Source organism: Pezoporus wallicus, unplaced genomic scaffold (genome assembly GCF_028554395.1).
Source record: "Pezoporus wallicus isolate ANWC-B61680 ecotype Strahan unplaced genomic scaffold, APGP_CSIRO_Pwel_v1 contig_4191, whole genome shotgun sequence".
In the NCBI taxonomy this organism is placed as follows: domain Eukaryota; kingdom Metazoa; phylum Chordata; class Aves; order Psittaciformes; family Psittacidae; genus Pezoporus; species Pezoporus wallicus.
In genome coordinates this window covers 6,789,316-6,816,001 of record NW_026641383.1, presented here as the reverse complement: position 1 = coordinate 6,816,001, position 26,686 = coordinate 6,789,316, and positions in this window count along the sequence as shown.

The following is a 26,686-nucleotide window of genomic DNA, read 5'->3' as shown; positions in this document are numbered from 1 at the left end:
TTGTAGGCTATTTCCCCACAGGATGTACTTATAGAATCATAGAATCATAGAATAGTTGGAAAGGACCTTAAGATCATCAAGTTCCAACCCCCCTGCCATGGGCAGGGACACCTCACACTAAACCATCTCACCCAAGGCTTCGTCCAACCTGGCCTTGAACACTGCCAGGGCTGGAGCATTCACAACCTCCCTGGGCAACCCATTCCAGTGCCTCACCACCCTTACAGTAAAGAATTTCCTCCTTATATCCAACCTAAACTTCCCCTGTTTAAGTTTGAACCCGTTACCCCTTGTCCTATCACTACAGTCCCTAATGAAGAGTCCCTCCCCAGCATCCCTATAGGCCCCCTTCAGATACTGGAAAGCTGCTGTGAGGTCTCCACGCAGCCTTCTCTTCTCCAGGCTGAACAGCCCCAACTTCCTCAGCCTGTCTTCATACAGGAGGTGCTCCAGTCCCCTGATCATCCTCGTACTCGGAGCTTAATGTCTTCTTGCTAACCAGGAAAAAAGCCTCACTTAACATCCATTTTCTACTTGGATCTGTGGTGTCCTGGGCAGAGGACAGCCCATGTGTGCATGCACAAGTGGCCACTGCTCTCATGCATGGCTCTGATTCATATTTCAGGTTGTTCTTCTCACAAGGTGATGCATATGAATAGCTCTCGATGGAGGTGTCATGAATCTGCTTCACGGTGCAACTGACAGGCAACCAGTGACCACAGCAAGGAAGCCCTGTTTACATCTAGTGTGCCTGAAGAAGTGCTTCTTCACCCAGAACTGTTGCTTCCTACAATATCAGTTATGCTTGTAAAACCGCACTTCTTACAACATCATCTCTATCTACCGTGTTAGGAAGCTAAGTTACAACCTTCCTTTTAAGATACCATCCTGCTGCTTCCCAAGGGACCTTTTCATAGAGTTGTTGAAGCAGCACTGATGATGAACAGGTTTTCTAAAGCCATATCAGTATGAAACTTGAAGGGGGATATCAAGTACTGATGCTTTTGTTTTGCTAGAACAGGGTGTCCTTTAGTCCTCCAGCCAGAGGTCACTCAAAGAGGATATTGTACCATGTGCACTTCCAAAGGCACAGCAAGGAGGGAATACTACCAAATTCTCACCGGTTGTGTATCAAACCATGTCCAGAAGAGAGCCTTGTGCACAGCTGTGACATGCAGATAGATTTATTTAGAGCTGTTTGTCCAGACAGAAGTAAAGGGTTCTGATCCAGCTAGCAAAAGCTCTAGTCTCATGGGTCCAAGCTTCTGTTATAAACCAGGACCAAAATGGGAGAGGAAAAATGCAGATCTTGGATCTGTACCATCACAGAGGGAATGAAGTTTACCCTGTGAGTCACAAGTCACAAACCAAAGTGTATATTAATCTTCACCCTGACACATTTCTTCCATCCATCAGATCTAGCATTGTGCTAGTCAAACAGTGAGGATACATCATGTCATTCATGACACATGATGACTCCCAGATGTTCAGAGAGCTGTGCTACCCAGTGGAACAAATGGGTGTTTACAGTAAAATAAGAACCAAATTTAGCACAATTGAAGATGAAGTTACAAGTTAATTAGAAGCAAGAGGGTCTAAACCCCATGATTTACAGGAGCTCAAACTTCTGCAGAAGATCCAGAAGTATGAGTTGAGAAAACAGCCTAACAATGGAATTGCAAAAAATCAAAAGCAAGCTAAAATACCTCCCAGAAAGTCACCCTGAGAGGAGCCAGAATAAACACCACCACTGCTGAGCTCTGATGTAGCTCTTCTGGTGGAGCTCCTGGTGATGAATAAAAGGAGCTCTGAGTCAGGTGCTTGTAAATAGAGTCATGCATAACACCTACCAAATCAATGAGAAGGCAAGTTGAGAGATGGAAAAGGATCTAAATACATGTCAGAGAGTCTGTGAACCTCTCAGCTGACTGTAAGAGCTCCTGATTCAGGCAGAAACATCACAAGTGTCTTTGAAGGTTATTCACTCATAAATTTCTCAAGTGTAATATTGAGGAGCTCTATGAGTAGCTGGAGAAGGTGGTCATCTCCTCGAGGCTATGAGAGGGGATACGAACTTGGGTGTCTTTGACTTACACAAACTGTAAAGCAAAACACAGCCTTCCACAGGGCTGCCTTGGTGATGATGTTTCTGAGATGTCCAGGTCAGGGCTGTGGTGGGCAAGGAAAACTAAGGGCTGTTCATCTCAGAAAGATACAGTCCACACTAACATAAAGAGTGGACAATGGCAAAGTCTAAAACCAGACATTGCTAAACCCCAGTCAGATAGAAAGTAACCCTCTGTTAAAGGCTTTCCTCCTAAAAAGTTCAATGTTCCCTAAAGTCACTACAACTCTCTAGATCTTCTGTTAAATCATCCTCACTCTCCCAGATGTTTAAGTCAATAGTGAATGGAGCCCTGCAAAAAGTAAACCAATCCCCCATTTGCTTGCAGTTCATGTCAAAACCAGGAGGCACAAGCATCAGGAGCAGATGGTGCTACCAGCAGTGGGGATCCTGATGACCCAGAAGAGCTCATTGGAGCCAGAGTTCACACGAAGACAGAGGGCTGGATGCCAGCACTGGCCCTGGATGCTTTCCTTATTCTGTGCTAAAGCAACACATTCTTTTTCCATAAGGCACTATCCAGGCCAACTTTTAATCTGGCTCACCGTGCTGAAAACAACCTGCAAAAAACAGGTGGCAATCTCCTTTCATGTGAGCCAAAAGACAGATAAAAATAGACTTGAAATGCCATTGAAAAGATGGTAAAATAATCCTTTTCCATCTGCTAAAGCAAACCTTGGGAGTAAGTGAATTCACAGGTCTCTGCTACCAGACATTGTGAGCTAAGCATTGCTGCTGGTTAATTAATATCAACGTGACAGCAATCGATTGCCTGTATCTCTTGCCCACATTAATCAAAGCCAGAAGCTGAGTGTGCACTTTGTATATCATTCTCAAACCCTGCTGGCATGCTGCCCATTCCTTCCTAAACATCTGCAGCCGCAAAGATCATCCACATTCTGAGCACACCATAGCAAAGGCCTTTCCTCTCCTGTCACCTCCATATTTCCCATTTAGCCCGTGCCCTGTAGGTATTAGTATTAAATGCCCAGTACCATCTCCTTCACTTTGAAGTCAGCCACAAATAATGAATTCAAGATGCAAATCCCACAGACAGGGTTTTGACAAAGGAAAGGGTGTCCTTCTTGAAAGATTAGACCTGAAGGCCATAATGAACACATCTCTGCTGCTGTTACAACAGCATAATACTAATCACATACACTGATGTTCAGATAGCCAGACTGATTCCAAAGGAAGGATTCTCAGCACTGTCTAATTATCCCAGAGTTCAGCCTGTTGCTCAAGAGGGTTCCTTCTATGGGTAGACTGCTAAAAATACCCTACATACCCAGGCATGGAAGCGTAGACTTCCCCTCAATCCAAACACAACTGGTTTAATCAAGTCAGAATGTGACCAGTTCCATCCAGAAGGGAGATAAAGTAGCTTCTGTTTAAACAAGGAAAGAAAAAATAGGCCAAATTCTTGTCTCATGTATGGTAATGTAAATCTAGAATAACTGAATAAATACAACCAGAGTTAAAGCTTTTATAAACAGGTATAAATTAGGTCAGAATCAGCTTAAACACACGCAAGTTTTTAAGACACTCTGTCATCGTTTAAACCTCAGTTACTGGTGAGATGCTCAGTCAGCCTCAATCCTGTCTTTCAGCTGTCTGTTGCTTAAGTGATTATTCCCAAAACGGAGTAGTCACCCAACAGGACATGTGTAACCTGCATTTGCACAACACTTCACAGATGCAGAAGCTGAAAAGCTGGCAGAGATTTGCGAATGCACATCAGAAGGACAGTACTGCAATGAAGCATCAAATAGAGCTGATTAAAACCCAGTAAAAACCAAGATGCCCATCTGAGGAAATTACAATTTTCATTTCAAATTGGGATGAGAATTCCAGAGCTTTTCCCCCATGGAATCCAAAGTTCAGAACATTTCTTTTTTTAGTTTGAAATGTTGAAACATTCTGACTGAAAATAAACATTTTGACGTTTCCAAGTCAGAATGTATACATGTGGTTTGTCAACAACATTGGGTTAGAAATTGCAGAGGAAGAGGTTTTCATCTGAGGTTTATCTTGTACTTCCTGCTTTTGGAAGAAACAGTGCAACCGTGTCCAGGTCATAAAGTTAAGAGGTGCTCAAAAGCACTAACAATAAATTGCCCACTCTCCTTTAATCTCAGATCAGTTTTGATCTCAGTTTCGATTATCCCTGAGTTCATTCAAGCTAATTCATCTCCTTTTCCAGCTGCATAGTCAGATCCAGAGATCTGGGATACTGATGACTTTCATGCATGACCCAGGATTAGAAGTGTGGGAAAGCACAGGAATACTATTATCATAGAATCATAGGCTGGTTTGGGTTGGAAAGGACCTTAAGATCATCCAGTTCCAAATCTCTACCATGGGCAGGGACACCTCACACTAAACCAGGTCACCCAAGGCTCTGTCCAACCTGGCCTTGAACACTGCCAAGGATGGAGCATTCTCAACTTCACTGGGCAACCCATTCCAGTGCCTCACCACCCTAACAGGAAAGAACTTCTTCCTTATATCCAATCTAAACTTCCCCTGTTTAAGTTTTAACCCATTGCCCGTTGTCCTATTGCTACAGTCCCTAATGAAGAGTCCCTCTCCAGCATCTTTGCAGCCCCCTTCAGACACTGGAAGCTGCTATGAGGTCTCCACGCAGCCTTCTCTTCTCCAGGCTGAACAGCACCAACTTTCTCAGCCTGTCTTCATATGAGAGGTGCTCCGGCCTCGGATCATCCTCGTGGCCTCCTCTGGACTTGCTCCAACATTAGTATAGTATTACCTTTACATAGTTTATACAAAGGTATTATTACATTTGTATGTTTTCTTGGACAGTTTGATTTTGCCCGTTTTAAGGATGAACCCTGGATCCCACTTCAAATTTCTCTTCTGTATTTAGCCCACTTGGACAGAACGGAAAGATTTCAACATCAAACACATTTAAAGCTGTCTGAATTCCTTCCAGCTATTACTTTTCTTCTATGTAAAAAGACTCAGCACTCACATAACGCCTGAATGACAATCCCGCTACCAAAGCGACCGGTACAGCAAAGGACCTGAATGAGTAAACTACTGCCAGTTCAAATCTTCTTGGGTTTTTAGTACTTTTTAAACTGCTGTGCAGAGAACAGCTTCCAGGGACAGGGGCATAAGAGTTCAAGCAATAGAATATTTTAAATCTGTGCCCTAAACTTGGAACAGAGCTGTATGGTCAGAAGAATTCCATTTGTCTTGCTTTTATTTCAAATTCCTGTATCTATAGACCTTCTTGATTCTGGCAAGAGGCTGAAATGCTCAGAATAATTCCCTGTTCTCAGTATTTTTGGCCTGCCCTCAAGCAAGGTAGCTGGAAAGACTGGAATCAGACAAATCATTTCCATCTACTTTTATATCTTAGTAGTGAAATCTTATGGGAGTTACATAAATTGTTGATGCTTGTGCAGCGGGCACTGATCTGAAAAACATGATATTTATTTTGTGACTTCAAAACACTTCACTCAGAGAACCTTCTTTTTATATATATGTGTATATATAGAATCATAGAATCATAGAATAGTTAGGGTTGGAAAGGACCTTAAGATCATCCAGTTCCAACCCCCCTGCCATGGGCAGGGACACCTTATGCTAAACCATATCATCCAAGGCTTCGTCCAACCTGGCCTTGAACACTGCCAGGGATGGAGCATTCACAACCTCCCTGGGCAACCCATTCCAGTGCCTCACCACCCTAACAGGAAAGAATTTCCTCCTTATATCCAATCTAAACTTCCCCTGTTTAAGTTTTAACCCATCACCCCTTGTCCTATCACTACAGTCCCTAAGGAAGAGTCCCTCCCCAGCATCCCTATAGGCCACCTTCAGATACTGGAAGCTGTTATGAGGTCTCCACGCAGCCTTCTCTTCTCCAGGCTGAACAGCCCCAACTTTCTCAGCCTGTCTTCATACAGGAGGTGCTCCAGTCCCCTGATCATCCTCGTGGCCTCCTCTGGACTTGTTCCAACAGTTCCATGTCCTTTTTATGTTGAGGACACCACAACTGCACACAATACTCCAGGTGAGGTCTCACGAGAGCAGAGTAGAGGGGCAGGATCACCTCCTTCAACCTGCTGGTCACGCTCCTTTTGATGCAGCCCAGGATACGGTTGCTTTCTGGGCTGCAAGCACACACTGAAGCCGGCTCATGCTCATTTTCTCATCAACCAACACCCCCAAGTCCTTCTCCACAGGGCTGCTCTGAATCTCTTCTCTGCCCAACCTGTAGCTGTGCCTGGGATTGCTCCGACCCAGGTGTAGGACCTTGCACTTGGCATGGTTAAACTTCATGAGGTTGGCATCAGCCCACCTCACAAGCGTGTCGAGGTCCCTCTGGATGGCATTCCTTCCCTCCAGGGTATCAACCGAACCACACAGCTTGGTGTTATCGGCAAACTTGCTGAGGGCGCACTCAATCCCACTGTCCATGTCAGTGACAAAGATGTTAAACAAGACCGGTCCCAACACCGATCCCTGAGGGACACCACTCGTTACTGGTCTCCAGCCGGACATTGAGCCATTGACCACAACTCTTTGTGTGCGGCCATCCAGCCAGTTCTTTATCCACCGAGTGGTCCATCCATCAAATTGATGTCTCTCCAATTTAGAGACAAGGATGTCGTGTGGGACAGTGTTGAACGCTTTGCACAAGTCCAGGTAGATGACATCAGCTGCTCTACCCCTGTCCATCAGTTCTGTAGCCCCATTGTAGAAGGCCACCACACTGGTCAGGCAGGATTTCCCCTTAGTGAAGCCATGCTGGCTGTCACCGAGCACCCTGTTGATTTTCATGTGCCTTAGCATGCCTTCCAGGAGAATCTGCTCCAGGATTTTGCCAGGCACAGAGGTGAGACTGACTGCTCTGTAATTCCCCGGATCATCCATTTTCCCCTTCTTGAAAATGGGGGTTATATTTCCCTTTTTCCAGTCATCGGGAACTTCACCTGACTGCCAGGATTTCTCAAATATGATGGCCAGCGGCTTCGCAACTTCATTTGCCAGCTCCTTCAGGACCCACGGATGGATCTCATCAGGACCCATGGACTTGTGCACATTCAGATTTTTAAGATGGTCTCGAACCAGTTCCTCTCCTACAGTGGGTGCAAGGTCTTCATTTTCACAGTCCCTGCATCAGTTTGTATATATCCATATTTGTGAGACCTCACCTGGAGCATTGTGTGCAGTTCTGGTGTCCTCAACATAAAAAGGACATGGAACTGTTGGAACAAGTCCAGAGGAGGACACGAGGATGATCAGGGGACTGGAGCACCTCCCGCATGAAGACAGGCTGAGAAAGTTGGGGCTGTTCAGCCTGGAGAAGAGAAGCTGTGTGGAGACCTCATAGCAGCCTTCCAGTATCTGAAGGAGGCCTATAGGGATGCTGGGGAGGGACTCTTCATTAGGGACTGTAGTGATAGGACACGGGGTAACAGGGTAAAACTTAAACAGGGGAAGTTTAGATTGGATATAAGGAGGAAATTCTTTACTGTAAGGGTGGTGAGGCACTGGAATGGGTTGCCCAGGGAAGCTGTGAATGCTCCATCCCTGGCAGTGTTCAAGGCCAGGTTGGACAAAGCCTTGGGTGACATGGTCTAGTGTGAGGTGTCCCTGCCCATGGCAGGGGGGTTGTAACTTGATGATCTTAAGGTCTTTTCCAGCCCTAACTATTCTATGATTCTATATAACCCCAGTATGCAACCAAGACTGTTTTTCTTTACATACACCTACCACTTCCTACCATGTGTTTTATGGTAATATGTTGGAATTCAGGTAATTCATTGGTCCTTTGGAAATGGTGTCTTACCTTAAAGCACCCACAAGAAAAAAAGACAATGACACCACGTGTAGATTGTTAAAAGACCTAGAAAAGACCCAGGAAATACAGCAAATAATACCGAAGAGGGACTGTCAGTGTATGAAGTTTAACAGTCACTTCTCAATCTATTTTATTCTGATTTGATAGAAAAATTTAATCTACAGCTTAAAAAGTACATGCACAGGGCTTTTCAAGCCCTCAGAATTTCATTGTCAGTGCTCAGTATTAGTAATAGTTACAGTGATTGAGCAGTCAATTGTGAAATGGTATTAGGAATGTAATCCAACTTCCTGCAAGAATCATCTGCTTGACATAAACTGCCTTGCGTTATAGACTATACCACCCTACATTTATCCACTGGTGCTCCTGATTTCTTTCTCAAGGTGAGTCAATATTCTTGATATAAAACATGAGGTATACAAAATATGCCAAATGTAACGTGCATAAGTGGGAATACTACCAAAAAAAGCACCTGTCTTAATAGGAAGCATGAAGATACACAGATATTTAACACTATTAAATTGGAAACATCACCATTCTATCAAGGTTTAATTTCCAGATAAATTTCAATGTGCTGCTGGATATCCATCCACAACAAGAGAGCAGCCATTTTAGAGAGAGAGATTTAAAGTAACTTAAACGCACAGAGAGCATTCCTAGTCATAATTGCTGTGGTGCCCTCTGTTGCCAAACTAAGAGGTCCTGAATCTCAAGGACCAGCTGCTACTAAGCATCACATGTTAAAATCCATCAGAATGGTCAAGCAACAATGAAGATGTGCAAAATCAGGATGCAAGTTTGAAAACTGAAGCAGCTGGTTTTCTTTTTAAACATAATTTTCATGCCAGTAGATTCTCAATTCATTTTCTATTAAGAGAACCCTTAAGATTCAAACATTTGACGCAACATTCAAGTGTTTTGCAATACAAGCAGTTCCAGACTTCTTTAATTTTTGCCTTTTACAAAACCCTCATACTATTTTCCTCATTGCAGTGGCTTAACCTTTTCTTGATGGAAAGAGGCAGTGTGAGAGGGTAAGTGGCAGAGATGTAGCCTTTAATGTGTTTGATCAAGACTTCTACATCAAGGATTCTTTGCTGATTTAATAATGAATCCACTACATCAATACAATAGTAAGTGTCATATTGCACTACCATTACCACTTTCAGACAACACTTGATGTAAACTCCTTTATAGCTAAGCACAATACCAACATCTAAAGGAATTTGAATTACTGCATGAAACAAAAAAAAGAAGGATAAATTATTTTAGGATACAGAAATAGCTGTGGGAAGTGGAAATGAATGCAAGAAGTGAATTGTTCAAGGCCAGGTTGGATGGGGCTTGGAGCAACCTGATCTAGTGGAAGGTGTCCCTGCCCATGGCAGGGGGTTGGAACTGGATGAGCCTTGCGGTCCCTTCCAATCCAAACCGGTCTGTGACTATAATATAACGCATGCAACATCTTTTAATTTGGCCCAGTGAATTCAAAAGGGTCCGACTCAAAAAGCTGAGTTCAGGGAGTATACTATATGTAGTCAAAAGCTCTTCCAGTAAAGCAGTAGATTGCAGTAATCTAGACAGCCCCTGAATTTCAACTTGCCTAAACTCATATTCGCGTCTGAGTTTAGCCCTTGGAATTGTACTTACTACCTAGTATTATAAATTCTTGGGGAAACAGGATGAATGAGTCCTACTAGAATTGTCTGAGAGGCTTAGCTGCAGGTCACTAACAACATTAAACATCTGGATGAGTGGAACAGCCTAATAGATGCCTGGAAAATGAGCAAGCTCTGCTATGGAAACATATGCATTGCCTTTAAACTGTCACAAGGAATACTAATCTGGGCCATCCTGAAAAGCTGAAGTTCCAGGATCATCAGGGAACATCAGTGAGCAGGGGCCGCTGAGCAGGAGACAACCTCGTCTTCAAGAGCTTGTAGCCTTCTACAGGAGTGGAACCATTGATGTACCTCCTGCAGCATTGCACACTCCAGAGCCAGGAATGCAACAAAGTTTGGAACTGTGGGCTCCTATAGAAGGTCCAAATCATCGCACCATGTGAGACCTATGTGTCGTCACACTGTTTTCCCCATAGCTTGTCTCTGCTGCCTCACATCATCCACACACTGGTGAGAAAGGAAAGGAAGAGCCTACCTGCAAGAGGAGAGGTGCAGTAGAGCAAGAGGGTCCAGGCGCTGGATCTTTTTGTTTCCAGTGGCTCAGTCTCCAGCAGAACAGTGCAGCAGCAGCCAGGGCCCTCAATCTAAAAACTGGATCACTGTAATCTTTCTAAGTTCACTCTACATCCCATATCCTCATCCTAGTTGGAAATCCTGACTTAATTTTCCCACAGATAGAAGAAATACAGGGTTTTTTTTTATAGATGATCTTAAGGTCCTTTCCAAATGTAACCATTCTATGATTCTATGTCATATAAACCTAGGAGTCTTTCACTAAGCAGATGGATGGCCAACTTCCCCGTCTCTTAGGTAAGCAATATAGGAAATTATATTGCAATTCAGAGAGGTTTGAAACAAAATGTCTTTTGGCAACGCTTAGGCTTGGGCTAATATCACAGCAGTTATTTCTGTCAGCTTCAGAGAACTATGCTGTGGCCAATTAATGGAAAAAAAGATGAGATTCAGTTAACTGCTCAGGGAGTTTCTCTTTGACTATTCAGGCTAGATGAAGGGAAAGACCTTGCCCCAGCCTACATAGCCTCATAATGCTACTGCCTGTTATTTCCAATTGTTGTTACAGCAGAGCTGGCCTCAGCACTATTATTAAAGGTCAGTCAATGTTTCCACTATAAACCTACTTTATTGAGGATTTCACATAAGTGTGTGATTTTAATTCGCTCTGCACTGAAACATGAGTTTTTCTTGACCTGTTTCTTATTCTGTACTTTAAATCTACATGCTCATTTTGTTACAAATTCCCAACATCTTCTAAAAAAGGTGACCTCTAACCCATATTCTCATTTAAAAGGTTTCAAGGGTAGGTGATCCCACTTGGATAACTGAATCCTTCATAACACCAGCCAGTGGTTTCCTGATTTAGTCCCAAAGCAATATTGGCAGCTCGTTGCATGTTATCTGCGAAACTCTGGTTATCAAGCTTTATTATTCAATAGTAGGTGGGTCACTTCTGAAAACTGGAAAGCTGAAGGGGAGATATTATTACTTGGAACAATTTCAGTTTCAAAACAAAAAGTTGTATTTCAAAATGGGCTGTGCACACTGTCTTAGACACAGTGCAATCCCCAGGGGCAGGTTGTGAAAAGGATTTTTGCCATTGAGCAAGAAACAAAAAAGCACTGGAATCAAAATCCTGCATTCTCCAAACTTCACTAGAAATTAAGTCCTCCATGGAGTTGCCTCGAGGGCAACTGAAACGTCCCTTTGAAATGAATAATCACCAAGGAATTATTTGTGAAGTCCCCTTATTATACACCCACACACATCATCTCTCCCACTGAAGCAATAGCTCCCCGATGTCTATCTTTTGCCTCCCTCTATTGGGAAGAGACCTCCTCCGCAAGCAGAAGCAAAGTGCCAACACCAGCTGCTCTAGTGGGTTATTCACACTCTCCCTTACCTGCTGCAGACAGGACATGTGCAGCCCCCTTGCACTCCCTGGGACCAAAGCTGGCCTCTTGTTTCCCCTTTCTACTTGCGGGAAGAAGAGACAGGGGACCCTTTTCTCCCTCTACAAAGCTGTTGCAAAGAGGAGGAGGACCACCAAAACAGGTTTGAAGTCACATACATTTCATTGAGGTGTATAAGAAAGAATGGCGGGGATACCTTAGAATTTGACCATAGCTCTGCATTACAAGTTAGAGTATAAAAAAAGGCCACAATTTTCAAAAGGAAAAAAATCAATGTATCTCCTGACTGATCATCTTTTTATTCTTGGAAAATCTTTTGATGAAAATCAATCCATTTGTGAGGTTTCGCTCTCAACAAAGCAGAATTCCTTTTCGACGGTTATTTGCATTCTTTGCCCATCCCTATTTTCAGCTCTAAGTCTCTACACACGCACGCACATACATTCGCTCATACACACACCCATACACCTGGTGCTCCGTTAGGATTCACTTGGCACAGCCCCAAGAACAGTGGATTTTGAAGCCAACACCCATTTCTCATGCAGAGGACAATCCCACACCTATGGCTATGCTTTCAAACTATCTAAACACACAGGAGGCATTCACAGATCTCAGAACAACTTGAGACTGCTACAGCCATCTTGATGGAGATCCAAGGTAATTCGTACTGCATCAGAAAGACTGGGGTTTCGTTTAACTCAGGCCATTTGGAGAAGGGGAAGCTAAAGCCAAAGTCCCTGTGTGAGTTGTAGAGCCAGAACGGCCACACAGGGAGTTACGCTGTCAAAACCACACGGTTCACCAAGTTGGGAGGTGGGAATTGCCTTGTATCTCGGTAGCAGTTAGAAGTAACTTGCATTTTCACACTCCTCTCAGACCTGAGGATTAGAAACCTGATACTTCAAAGCAAAGACAAATGAGCTGATGTCTCACAGGCTTCCATGAGCTGGCACCAGAGCTGTAGTTCAGGGGATCCTGAACCTTAACGTGTCATCCGCATGCATATGAGCACACAGACCCCTATTTTGTCTATCATTAGAGCTCTTCAGCTTTACACTCTGCACTGGCTAGATGCAGGCTAGGTCTGATCTGGGAGCTGGCAAGTCATGTCCATGCAGTGCCGTGCTTAAACTATCTTGTCTCTCACCAGGGATTTGCTTGGATTGCAGGCAGCATTAACATAGTGATACCATGTACAAATAAGACTAGAATGAGTTCAAATGATGGGTTGAGCTCATTCACATCTGCCAGCATCAATTCAGTTGCCATGCCTCCTATCATAATTAATGAGTATTTTACAGGTCTGACACTAAGGAGATGAAGACTCACCAGGCAGTTTCACAGCACAGCCAGCCATCATGAAATAACCTGGGGTGGATACAAGCACTTATGAAGAAATGGGACCATCAGTGGTGCAGGTTTGTGCATCTCCACTTTCATCACTGCTCTGACAGGATGGCAGCAATGAGGCACCTTGTGGAATGTGGGAAAGATGACCAAAGGAAACCACTATGCAACTGATTCACTAGAGAAAATTTCTGAACCCAGTGGGAGTGGATGTGAAAAGGCCTGCTGAGGGTATCCTCATGGAGAATGAGGTCCTCAGGCTGTCGCACTACACCATACTCTCTGTTAAGAGAGAAGAAACATTGACATTTTTGACATTTTTAGGCTTGCTGATAAAGTGAACTCAGTCCAAAACAGAGGGAGAGCTCAGTAACAAGTTGTACCTACAAATATTTACCTTTAGGTGAAGCTTGGCTCCCACTCCCCTGACTGAAGTCAAGACTCTCCATGCTTTCCACTTTGACCCTCTTACCATTCACTTCACCTAAAAGAGAATGACTCTTCAGTGTAGTTTTAAGGCGTGGGAGTATTTCATCCTCCATTTGTCAAGGGCTTCTTCAGTCTGTATTTATAGAATGGAAAGCCCTCTCCCTCTAAGGCTATGATGTACACATGATGGGAAAACCTCCTAAAGCATCCTAATGAAACAAGCTTAAACAGAGCCAACAAGATTTCACTATAAGCTTTATCTGTAGGTTAATTATATTGTGTAACTTAAGATTGACAACCAGCTATAGAAGTATAAATGATGTGTTGAACAAAAGGGGGAACTTTTTGAGTTGTATGACACAACTCTCTGCTATTTCCAGATCAAACTTTTTAGTGCCATACCACTACAGAGACATAGAAGACGACAGAGATGGTCCATGTAGTGATAACTTAAACAGTGGAAGTTTAGGTTAGATACAAGGAAGAAGTTCTTTACTGTGAGAGTGGTGAAGCACTGGAACAGGTTGCCCAAGGAAGTTGTGAATGCTCCATCCCTGGTGGTGTTCAAGGCCAGGCTGGACAGAGCCTTGGGTGACATGGCTTAGTGCCCATGGCAGGGGGGTTGAAACTAGATGATCTTAAGGTCCTTTCCAACTGTAACTGTTCTATGATTCTACAGTTCTATGTGATGTGAGCTAAGACAGCATTACTGCCTCAACTGAGCAAAAGTCTTTGTCCGACTGCTGAGTGACTGATGCCACTTACCCTTTTGCTTTCTTGACCATTGGTTGAGGGCTTGACACTGTGTTAATGCTTCACTTATTTAGTAATATTTTTTCAAACTGCAATAGGCTGTGCTTCTATTCACTCAAATTGCCATATTCTTTCCTTTTTCAGATGGAAACTATCTGGAAAGAAATCTATCAATAAAAAGAGAAACCAGCAACTTGTGGAATGAATTCAGGATTGCTTGGGAGGAATAGACCCAGAGAGCATACGCTATTTATCTTGCATTACTCCACTTTTTTCCAAACGTGTTTTTATGTAACATGACAGGTTATCACTTCTTGCCTTTGGCTACAGATGGGTAGGACTGCAAACAATCAAATGCAAATCAAGAACAGTCTGCAGCAGACGCACTATTGTATTGTCATGGCATCACTCCTACTCACTCGATTAGTCAAAGCACTCCCTTTGCTTTGGTTATTTGGATGGAATAGCTGGGTGGAGATGGTCTGTGTGGGAGGATGGCCCTTTTCCAGCAGAGCAAACACTCTCCTCGGGGGACATCCCTTACGACAAGGAATTCCTCATGACATCATGGGCTCCTTGATGCTGGAGTGATGTGCTCGAGTTGGAATAGTTCCCATTGCGTTTTACAACACGAAGTAGCATAAGCAAATCCTGCAAGAATAATCAATTTAGAGGCGTGGCTGTACTTACACCAGATTTTCCCCTTCTTTTCTCAATAGTAAGATGTGTTTCAGAATGGCAGCATCTAAACCCAAGGAAAGCCAGATGCACATATTGACTGTTTCATGGAGCTCGTTTTGTTGCTCCTGTGCACAAACACCAGGTCCAAAAAATTTTTTCCCTTTCAAGGTCAATTAAAAGAAATCACCTTCACACAGCCTCATAAAGCAATTTAATAGTCTTGAAGAAAGGATAAAGTAGTTCTAACACTTTACATCAACCACGCTATAGATTTAAAACTGGCTTTAGGATCTAGAAAAGGACTGACATTTTGTTAGTTAGTGGAAAATAACTAAAGGGATGGCAAACTTGGGCTGGATGACTTAAGGAACTGTTTGTCCTGTCTAATTCATGAGAAACCAAAGAGACATTTACTCAATTGCTTCATCTTTGAAAAATGTTCACAAGTTATTGAGCTGGCATTATTATCAGCAGAGGTCATCTCACCATTGTGTAACATGTTCTATAAATCACATAGTGGGTAGCACTTTTGGGATGAGAAATAACTTTTTTCTTGGTTTTTGGTTAACTGAGCACAGCAACCCCTGGTCAAGACTATGAAGCCCTACAGTAGACGGCAGACCAGATTGTGAGTATCTGACCTTCTCTTAGTCCTGCAAAGAGGTTTAGGGCAGGAACTTTCACTCCAATATTTTGCACTTTACTTGGCTTAGGACAACTGACAAGGGTGATTCCTACATACTTCTGTTGTTTCCATGAAAACAATTGGGAAAGGACAGGTGAGTATGGCTACACGCATCCTGGGCTACAAAACCACATGGTACTATAAGAACAATGGGATGAGATGCAGTATATGGAACCTGAGACTAAAAAAAACCAAGCTTGACTCAGGAAGTTAAAGCTTTTGTCTTCTAGAGAGGATCAAATCAAGGAAGAACACACAGCTTCAGTGAGATGTCATAACCTGGTATTAGCAAAATAAAATTCCTATGGAAAACTGAGCTATTATTCCAAGCAAAATATTGTACACCGATGATGATGGTGTGAGAAACTGTCCTGTAATTGAGAGAGTTAAAGGAGCTTTACTGTTGGCCACATCTCTGTCTTGGAACTGCTCACAAGGAGCTAGGTGAGATGGAAGAAGAAAGGATTTCCTTCTCTGCACCACAAAACAGCCTGAAAGCCCAAACACAAACTCATGGTAAGATAGTTTCCAATAATAAGCAAACTTACAACACACAACTATCTCTATTACTCAATGGCCGAAACCCTCCTTTGTAATGAATCAACAGGTTCCCCAGAAGGTGAATCTCTGCCGTAGTTCTTTGTGAGGGCTCATACTCAAGATCTCTCCCTAAGGCATGAATGGGGCAGGTCTGACCCCCGCTGTCCTCCACGTCCCAGGACAACCTCCTCCCACATCCCAGGCTGTATCATACTTCTCCTTGGCATCACGCTACACAAACACACCCTCCCAGGTCCCAACACACCTTTCACATTATTCTAAACGTTCTGCACTGGGGAACACATGCACATTCTTATAAACATCTGTAAGAGCCTATAGGGGCCCAGAGGAGATGCAGACCCCATGGCGTGCAAGGGGAACACAGCCAACCCGCTTGAAATGAAACTTGCCCCAGGCAACGCTTATTCTTAGATGAGCTGCAAACAAGAGGGCTATCTTCTTATCTGAAAAGTAAGTGTTTCGAGAGGTACACCTACTGTAAATGCTTTCCCATGTGGCTCCCAGCTGTACCTAGGTTAGGAGTGGTATTAGAGAGAAGGTGAAAAGAAACTGGCATGGGAGGAAGGCAACACCCCTATATTCGCCTCTTAATCCCTGATATTTAAAAGATTGCTTCAAACCCTGCAGCATAAGATTTTCAATTTATGGCAGCATATGTTCTTTATTTGGGTTATTTCTGTTATTCCTACCAATGTACAGTATCAGATTCTCTCAAACAGCCGATGAAACAGGAGCTGAACAGCTGATGAAAGCAGCACAGGTGATGGGCAATTGCAAGCGATCCTTTCTCCTTCCAGTCCCATTTCTCACTCCAATTTAATCAGCTTATTTCCCTGCCATTTTTTCTAGCTTGCTATATCACGCTCTACTCTCCAAGGCACGATACAGCTAAGACTCACCTACACACTGTGTCGCTGGCATCTTAAATCACTGTTCTGGCTCCAGGGTAGCTATAGGAGTATCAGCATGTACTGACTATCCCTCATTAAAATTCAGCAGCGCTGGAGCAGAGGAATTGTGCAACCCCATTGTTCCTGCTGTGTGGTTGCAGGCATTCATATAATCTTATTATGACTTTTGGGTGGTTCGCATGCACATTTACACTTCAATTTTCTGTGCTGCAGGTTCAAAGAGGAGCGTGTGAAATGGTGCTAGATGGCTCTCAATACTGGGAAAAGATTAGAAGTGTCCTGGAAAATACACAAAGTGATCCGATAGCACCATGGTGTACAGTGAATGCTGGAGCATGGGCTGTGTAAGAACAAACTTCTGCAAACTGTTGCTGGAAAAAATTGTATTCTTGTTCTTGAAGAACATATTGCCTCTGAAAAGCTCCAGGTTAAATAAAGGTTCTTGTACTTTAAGCACGATATATAAAATCATGGAATGGTTTGGGTTGGAAGGGACCACAAAGCACATCCAGTTCCAACCCCTGCCACAGGCAGGGACACCTTCCACTAGAGCAGGTTGCTCCAGGCCCTGTCCATCCTGCCCTTGAACATTGCCAGGGATGGGGCAGCCACAGCTTCCCTGGCCACCCTGTGCAAGTGCCTCAGCACCCTCACAGGGAAGAGCTTCTGCCTAAATGAATATCAAAGTGATGCCTTGGAGCCCTTTTCAGAGACCAGACACCCACTGTGTTAGCCACCAAATAAATACAGACTAAAATGGCAGTGCCCATCTCAGAGATCTTACAGCCCTGTTACCTGTCTGCTGACATGCACCACATTTCATCATGCTAGAAGAGGCATCAGCGAGCTACACTGTATACATCTGTCCTCAAACATCAGCAACCCAGAAGAGAATACTGGCAAAGCAAACTGAATTCAAAGGAAATACTGAGACCAATTTTCCCACAAGCAATTTTGCCTTAAAGAACCCATCATAAAGGGGTGAAGGGAAATCACTTCCCTGTTGGTTGTGAAATCCTTCTCCAAAAGGATTTACATTGACAACCTAGGGATAACTCAATGCATCTGAAACTTTGCATAATGCTTACAAAATAATATAGGTGAGCAAGCCTTGGAAGGATACAAAGAAGCATGCCTGGTAGTGATTCCCAGAAAACAAAAATGCTTTCATTGCACAAATACAGTTGAGGGAGACAAAAGGAAAAGGAAGGACTCAAAGGAATCCTGACCTGACAGGGAAAGGGATCCCACCACACCCCCTTGTGCTGAGTTAAGATGTTGTCAGCATCAGAATTAGCAACCTCAACACCAAAGAGTGGTTGGATTTGGATCCTCAGCATTATTATCAACTTCTCCCTACAGAAAACATGGCCATGGCATCCTCAAGGTTTCATAGCACGGACTGACTTGTGCCTTCCTCCAGTTTTCCCTGATGAACCTCAAATTTAATGTGTATGCCTCAGTATTAGGAGGAAGATGTCCTGAGCTCTTTCAACTCTCTTCTTTTCATAGAACACCTGTATTATTTACATGTGCTTTTATTTAAACAAATACTTTACATTTCTATTCCTATATATTTTATAAACATAATGCACATAGGGATTTAATGATACAGACAGGAAAAGAGCCTAAAAAACCTGATCTATTTCTCAACTACAAGGCTGTATTCACCCCAGCCCTTGGCTTCTCTGCAAGGACCTCCAACAGAGGCAACAGCTGAAGACAACTGCAGTGGTTTTCTTTGGAATACGAACACAAGGAATTCAGTAGACACACCAGTGCTAGAGGGATTCTGGACAGTGGAGGATGCACCTGCCAGGAAGAACCAGCTCTGCCTCTTTTGACTCCTTCACTCCTCTACTCACAGAAGAAAAGCAGTTCATCAGAGAAGGTGGTCAGAGGAGAGGAATATTCAAGTCAGGTAAGAGGTACTGTGCATCAACAGCGTAGTGGATGGTAGGGCAACATCTAGCAGCAGGCTTGGCCCCAGCTCTGGTAACATGGGAGAAGTAAAGAGCAGCAGCAGCCACAAAGTTTCTCCTTTTTGTGGTTTAATGCTAAACTTTGTGATCTCAGGCAAATTAAAAATATATTCTTTTTTTCAGCCCCAAGCTGGCAGATACAGCTTGAATGAGGCTGTTGCAGTGGAAGTGAAATAGACAGTCTAAAAGGGGGGCTGGCAGAGATGACTTGAACAGAAACCCTTATGTTTGCTGGTCCAGGATCAAGCAAACCTTGTCAGCCTAAATGCTTTCCTATATATATTAACCTACTTCATTACACAAAGTCCTTACCCATAGTAAGTGAAACATTACCAATGGGAAATCCATAAAAGCTGGAACTCGGAGTGGAATGTTTTGATTTATTTTTGCCTCCCCTTTCCCAGGAGTCAATCAAAGTGTAAACATTATTTTCCCTTTCCTTGAATTAATTATTTGTAAGCTTTTCTCCATCAGACTTCCCACTCAGTGCAGAATAACATACCTACCCTCACGAAAAAAGGAATCGTTACATTCCAGAGGAAACGTCTTAGCACCTTTTGCTTGGCCCAAAGAAAACAGTCCATAACCCAGTAAAATCTTTATTAAGAATAATGGGCAAGGAAATGGCTAGAAAGGTAATTTCTGAATATCCAACAGCAGAACAAACCAGGAAAATGTCTGGGTTTTGCATCTGTGTTTTACAAACACCCACTTTCTAGTCAACTGTCTGCTTTCTCACCATATGAATTTGGGGCTTTACTTCATCTCAGTGATGAAACCTTTCAGGTTTCAGTGGCTGCTTTCAGGAAGAAAAATCTGGAGGAGGTTTACAGATGGAGAAGTATGATGAGGGTGCTCTGAGCACAGAACCTCCACAGAACAGAATCACAGAATGGTTTGGGTTGGAAAGGACCGTATGATCATCCAGTTCCAACCCCCTGACATAAGCAGGGATGCCTCACACTAGACCATGTCGCCCAAGGCTCTGTCCAACCTGGCCTTGAACACTGCCAGGGATGGAGCGTTCACCACTTCTTTGGGCGGCCTGTTCCAGTGACTCACCACCCTCACAGTGAATAATAAACTCATGGCACAATAAAATCACTATTAAGGAGGATGGCAACTTGTCCATTAATTCTAGAACTTGGAAATTTTGGAGGCTTTTCTACATCATTTCAACCCATGCCAGTCACCAATGTTAATATTGCACAAAGAAATAACCTCTTTTTATAGAAGAAAGCATTATATATAAGCATTGGTTTACTATGTTAATCCTTTTGTACAAGGTCTTTACAATCTAATAACCAGGCAGTTGAATGTGCTTAAAATTGGAAGGACTTCGGCACAGCTAAAAGACAGCAAAGATATGTCTTTGTTTCAGAATGTTGTAAAAGGGAACAGTTTCTCTTTCTCTAATTTCCCAGGACAGCTTTCTCAAATTAAGACATTTGAGGGCATGTAACTTCTCTTTGAAATGTCAGGCATGTTTTACCATGCTTAATGAAATAAATATTGTAGAAGACAATTCAAACCAAAAATCCAGTATCAACAGTGATTTTTTTTTTTTTCTGAAACATTTAGACTTCATTACAGTATTTTCCTAAGAAGAATGCCAATTCTTTTCTTTCACATTCTATAAGATCTAGCTCAGGGAAGGGAAGTGCTGTCAGTGCGCTGTGTAATGTAGCAGACAGGACATGCAGAACTGCTGACCAAAAGCTGAAGCTCATGTTGTTCAAGTAGGAAATACCTATACAAATGAGAGTAACTTCTCCTGGGTGCTGTAACTCTATCGTCACTTGGAATCTCAAATCAAGATTGGATGCCTTTCTAAAAGATGTGCTCAGTCACTGATCAGAGCCACTGATAGCTCATGGGTAGGGGATAATACAAAAATAGCAAGGTCAAATTCTTGGGCTTGCTCTACGCCACAAGGCCAAAGTGGAAAATTGTATTGGTCCCTGAGGAAACCTGAATTCACTGAAATCAGTAATACTTCACATGTACCTGCATTTTTTATTTAAATCCTGTTTGCAAGCAGTGAAGGAAGGCATGACTATCAGCAGAGCAACAAGCTGTTTGAGTCGTAAGTCACACCACAAGCCAGATTTTAGGAATGCTCCTGTCTTGATCTTTACCATGGTGTAAAGCTACCAGTTCAGTGTCAGTATCATAGACAGGAGTTTCCCTTTAAAGAGATGTCAGGGATCTACCATATATTTTACACACAGCAGGGGAGACATCCTTTTTCAGCTACATTTGCCAGGTTAGGTTCAGGTATTCAGAAGTCTTTGGAAGAATGGAGATCATCCATTCAACAAGTGGCAAGTCACAAGTGTAAGGGTATCAGAGACACAAAGATGAAGCAATGCTAGGTTGGACAGGGCTTGGAGCAACCTAGTCTAGTGGAAGGCACTCCTGCCCATGTCAGGGGGTTGGAACTGGATGAGCTTTAAGGTCCCTTCCAACCCAAACCAGTCTGTGCGTCTATAATTCCATAGGTGGATGTTTCTGACAGTATATGATTGCAGTCAGTTCTCCACTGTGAACTAAAGCACAGGGCAGATGTCTGCAACACAAGCAGTAATCAGTTCTGATATATAACGCAACTGTATCAGGACAGAACTGAGAGTTGGCTTGTTAACCCTGCCTGAAGACAGAGCTATGAACTTGCACTGCACAAACCCGGCTCAAAACACTGTTCCAGGTGGATGAATCACCTCAGCTGGCATTAGCTTGAGAGAACTATACTTAGAGGTTTGCTCTAACCACTGGAGGAGCTTATTATTCAGTACTAGGATGAGTAAGGCGTTTGCTGTGATTTATTGCTGTCCTCCTCTAGAGAGAATGCGGGTTTTTAAGTAGGGTGATAAGTGCTGAATCTTCTCTTTTTCTTTAGATTGACTTTGGGTTTTCTCACTGTTCTATGGATAAGGTGGGTCAGTCACAAGATCCTGCAGAGCCAGTGTTTTAGTCTGGCAACACTTAAGTTAGTGCACTGCTATGGAAAGCAGTATGAAGAATAGGGACCATGCTAAAACTGCATACAAAATCATACCTACCACTCAAATTTCTTCAAAAGCTGATTGAGAAGACAGCAATATCTTCTTCTCTGTCATGCCAACACCCCTAGCACTGGGCAGAAGGCAAGAATTCCCTGTGGATACCAAAGATGATCTTGTGCATCTTGCTCTGCCTATTTCCTGCCTTGGGTTTAAAGACAGAATAAAAACCTTGCCAAGCCATTGCCCCATAAAATCTGTTGGCCACAAGAGCCGATGCACTGAGCAGGAGATACGCCGAGTCTGCTGCAGGTGCACGACAGCCTCCCCTGCTTCCTGCTTCTGCCACAAGCAGGGATGCAGTGACAGCCTGTCCCCGCAGGACAGGCTCATAGAGCCAAGCTCCTGCCCCACTTCTTGTCCAATGCTACGTGCTGCCTGCCTGCAGTCTGCAAAGGAAGAGGCTCAGAAACTCTCTATGGTCTTCTCTGAATAAAACCTTTCTGACCAAATCTCTTTTCCTAAAGTAAAAAGTGGTTTCTGATAAGGGAAACTCTTTTGAGGCAACATGACTTTCATCAGAGGGGAAAAGACCCAACCAGCACTTCATCTTTGGCAGTCTGGTCTAGGATTTGGGGGAGTCCTTTAAAATCTGAGTGGGATTTGTTTGGCTTTTTTTTCTCAATTAAGTCTTCCTTTTTCTAACAAAAAGACTGGGATTGTGAGAACCATACCTGAGATTTACAGTCCCGCTTTTCCCTAAAAGCAAAAAAAAAAGTGGAAACAAATCCCTGAAGTATGGATTTTTTGAAATTTGGGTTCTTTTCAGTTTCTGGGATGTTTTTAGTTGCACAGCTCCAGAAAATAACAAACCGAGTGGCAAGGCAAGGCGGAGAGAGGAAGGGAGCAAAACCAAAACCCCATGAAGGCTTTCCTACTCCTGCAGTTCTGGTTGCTGGGAACTGCGGCAGACAAGGGCTTTTCAGAGCAAGTGCACGTCTCCAAGGTGGTCCTCACAGCGTCCCCTCTGATCCCTGCCAGCTGTTGGCTTTCCTCCACAGCTCTTCCCTGTCCGTGTTCCTTCCAGGAAAGCACTTTTTTAAAGTGAAACTCATCCTTTACAATCTAGTTTTGTCACATTAAAACCTGCTTGCACACACACACGGTTTCCCACTCACGTATAAGCCCTAAACCCAGTGGAATTGCCCGGAGACTTCTAATGTTCCTTTTCTAACCATATCAACCGGGAGGTCTCTCCTACATTCACCACTGCTTTTGAACCTCTTAATCTTAGGATTACATTTGCAAAGAGTTCCAGAAGGGTAAATCCTCCTGGATCTGGAGAAACAACTAAGGGCTACACACATTTTTGGCAACACAGAGATCACTCTAATGGCCAGCTGCAGTTCTGAATCTGCCATTTGAGGGAGGATAAAGACTTGGGTGTTGTTTAGTCTGGAGGAGAGGAAACTGAGGAATGCATATGACAAAGAGTCTTCCAGTGCATAGGGACTAAAGAAGAGAGGAATGATTGATCGTTCTTCATAGACAGCGGGAGAGGAAAGAGGAGGAATCAGCATAAGCTCTAAGCAAAGACAACTTAGGTCAGATATTAGAAAAACATTTCAACTACAGCGGTTTAATACTGGAACAGGCAACCCAGGAGTGTGGAATCTCCTGCCCTGAAATTATGCAGACAAGGTTTAGATAAATACCACTTGAACAGGCAACCCAGAAATGTGGAATTTCCTTTGCCAGAGTTTTAAAGAAAATGTTAAGATAAACGTCTGGTAGGCATGGCTTAGCTACACCTGATCCTGTTTCATCCAGCTTGACGACCTCCAAGCTTCCTTCCAGCTCTCCGTTTCGCAGCTCTGTGATTTATAGGGAAGTAGTAAATATCCATATGACGGGTACACCCACACCTCACATAAGCATTGCACACCACACAGAGTGAAGGAGTCCCAAGGAGCTAAATGGATGTGGCTGTTAGAAAAGCAAATGGACAACAAAAAAGCAAAGAGTCTTTGTGCACTCAACAAAGACAGGTATCACCTCTGGAGTCTTACAACTCACAGTCCAGTCACCTGGCCATTGGGCCATTTCCCATCTTCTGGCTGTAATAGACCATCCCTCATCAAAAACTACAGCAGAGCCCTGTTTTCTTCTTCCTCTCATTCTCCCTTTGCTTAATGAAAGGAAGAACAACTACTTGATGGCTAGAGTGCAATCACTCGCATCCTGCTCAGTACAGCTGAAGTTGTATATTTGCATTATAATATTTTTTCTATTACAGACCTCCCTGTGCTACCATAAAAAACACAGCCTCTAATCCCCTATTAACTGTATTTAGCAAACCTCAAGTGTTTCCTCCATTTGCAATCTGGCTGGGCTTCAGCCCTGAAGCAAGTTTGAGGTGGCTGTGCTCTAAACATTAACTCTGGTCTGGAGCGATTTGAATTACAAACCAAACAGACTGTAAATGGAATCCTAAAGTGCAGTCAGGGCTCAGTCTGGGAACCTGGCTTTGTTCTCCAGAGCCTGCAAACCTACTCCTGCACTGCTCCTCAGGCAGTCAAAAAAGTGGGTCGTTACTCAGGGGGCGGAAGCGCAGGTGTTACATTAAAGGCCTGTGAAGGGAGCTGTTTGGTACCAACAATATAGATTTATTACTCATAAATTTTTAAAATTTCCTCGTGTTTTGTGATTAAAAACACATCAGACTTTGATTTCCCAACCACCTCCTGTGTTTTGCTTCCAAATTTCTGACAGCCAGTTAATGATGAAGTTTTCAACTTGCTTGCCAATGTCTACTGCGCATGCATTTTCTGCACTGCAGCTAAGAGAAGTATTCAGCCACAGATACACCCCTGTTTGGAACTGCAATGTGCTTTCATTATGCACGTCCTCCAACAATGCAGAAGCATCATCTGTTATGCAGGAGGCATCGGGGTGCTTCCATTCTCAGAAGAGAAACAAGGACTGAATTTAAGCCTGTCTTAGCACTTCACACACATTGAAGATTTAGAGGAAACCTATGGGAAGTGGAAAAGGCATGTGATCTTATCCACACAGATGGCAGTTTGTAGACCGCTTTCCATAGGATGCAAGAGCTAGACCTTAACTAGACCTAAGGAAAGCTCTGAGTAACAAATCAGAGTTACAATTACAGGCAACAGATCAGCTATTGTGCCTTCTTCACAAGAAGGAAGCTGCCTGTGTGATAAAATACAGTTGGGCACATTAGGTAATCAATCACTGAACGTCTAGGACTCAGGAATGCATTGTAATAATTATGATAGTTACTAGTTTTATATTGCAGGCTGAAATCAATGGGACTTTTCATGTACTGGAGAGCAGGCATGTGCTTCAAGAGCTTCCTGCACCAGAGACTGATGTCAAAAAAGGATAAGCATGTTCTGATACAAACTGCTGAACCATGTTCTCAACTACTCTCGCAGACAGCATGAATTTACTAGCAGAACCAAGGTGTTTTGAAGCATTTGTTCGATTGCAGGTTTATGTTACACACCAGTCATTCTGTCTTTGTATAGAACAGGAAAAATTTTCTGCAGAAAATAGAGAAGAATATAATGATCCTCTTTGAAGGATCCACCCCTCTTCCCATCTCAGCTCTAATATTATACCCATATGCCAGCTGCTTTTGGACAACCATTTGCTATTTCAAAGGCATCCTACAGCACTTAAGTAACTCTGCATCTGAAAGTGGCTAACCTTGAGGGATTTTCCACAGCTGCACCAGGAATGACTGAGATTGCTCCACAGATACTGTTTGTGGCCAAAGTCAACAGAAAGTAGTTTGATTTCTTTCAAGATACACACAGGTAAAATGAAGCCTGTGTTCTCAAGCAGTCCACACTGTAAGCACACCTAACAAATAAATAAATCTTATTTGAAATACTTTGTCCCATTAGCTTCCTCATACAAAGCAGAAGCAGTGACTGGATTGCTCTTGCGGGCTTGGGACTGGAGCTTTCATCCGAAGCTTTGTGCTCCTTTGTGCCCTCAAAACAATTACACTACCCTGTCACGATGGATGAAGGCTTCTCCAAAACACTTAAATCTAACTAAAGGCAGGTTTTATTTCACTGTTTGAGGCAAGAATTGTGCAAGCTAAATGTTCAAGTTCTTACTCAAGCTAATTTCAAGCTCAATGTGAGGGAAGAACAACATATGAGAGTATGGCCAGACATCACACAGGAGGGATGCAAATAGTTATGACCATTTATCTCTGTTCCAAGCACTTCTTTCCCTCAACAGCTTTAATATCCCCTTTTCTGTTTGCTGTGAGCTGGCATTACTCCTTAGGATGTTTTCTTTGTGGGAATACACATGAAACACCTGTTTCCATGCTGTGTGTGACTACAGCTAAGATGTGTATATAAAACCATCACTGGTTATTTGCAATTTGTTCTTCACTTGCTCCTTCTATGTCAGGTTGATGTTGCTTGAGTGGAAATACCCCCATGCTATAAAACTGGAACACGTCACATGCTATGTTAGTACACTTTCTATCTCAAAACATTATTCAATAGTAAAGCAAGCCTTTGCAATATTTCAGAGTCAGCAAACAAAGGACTTGCCTGTGTATTCAAGCAGGTGAACAAATAACAGGGTGGAGAAGAGCCTCCTGCCTCCCATCTCAGCATGCTCAGTAAGGTACATGCCTTGACCTCTCCATCCTGTCTTGGTGAAGACCCTCCAGAGCAGCACTTAACCTAACTCACTCCTGGTAAAATCGAT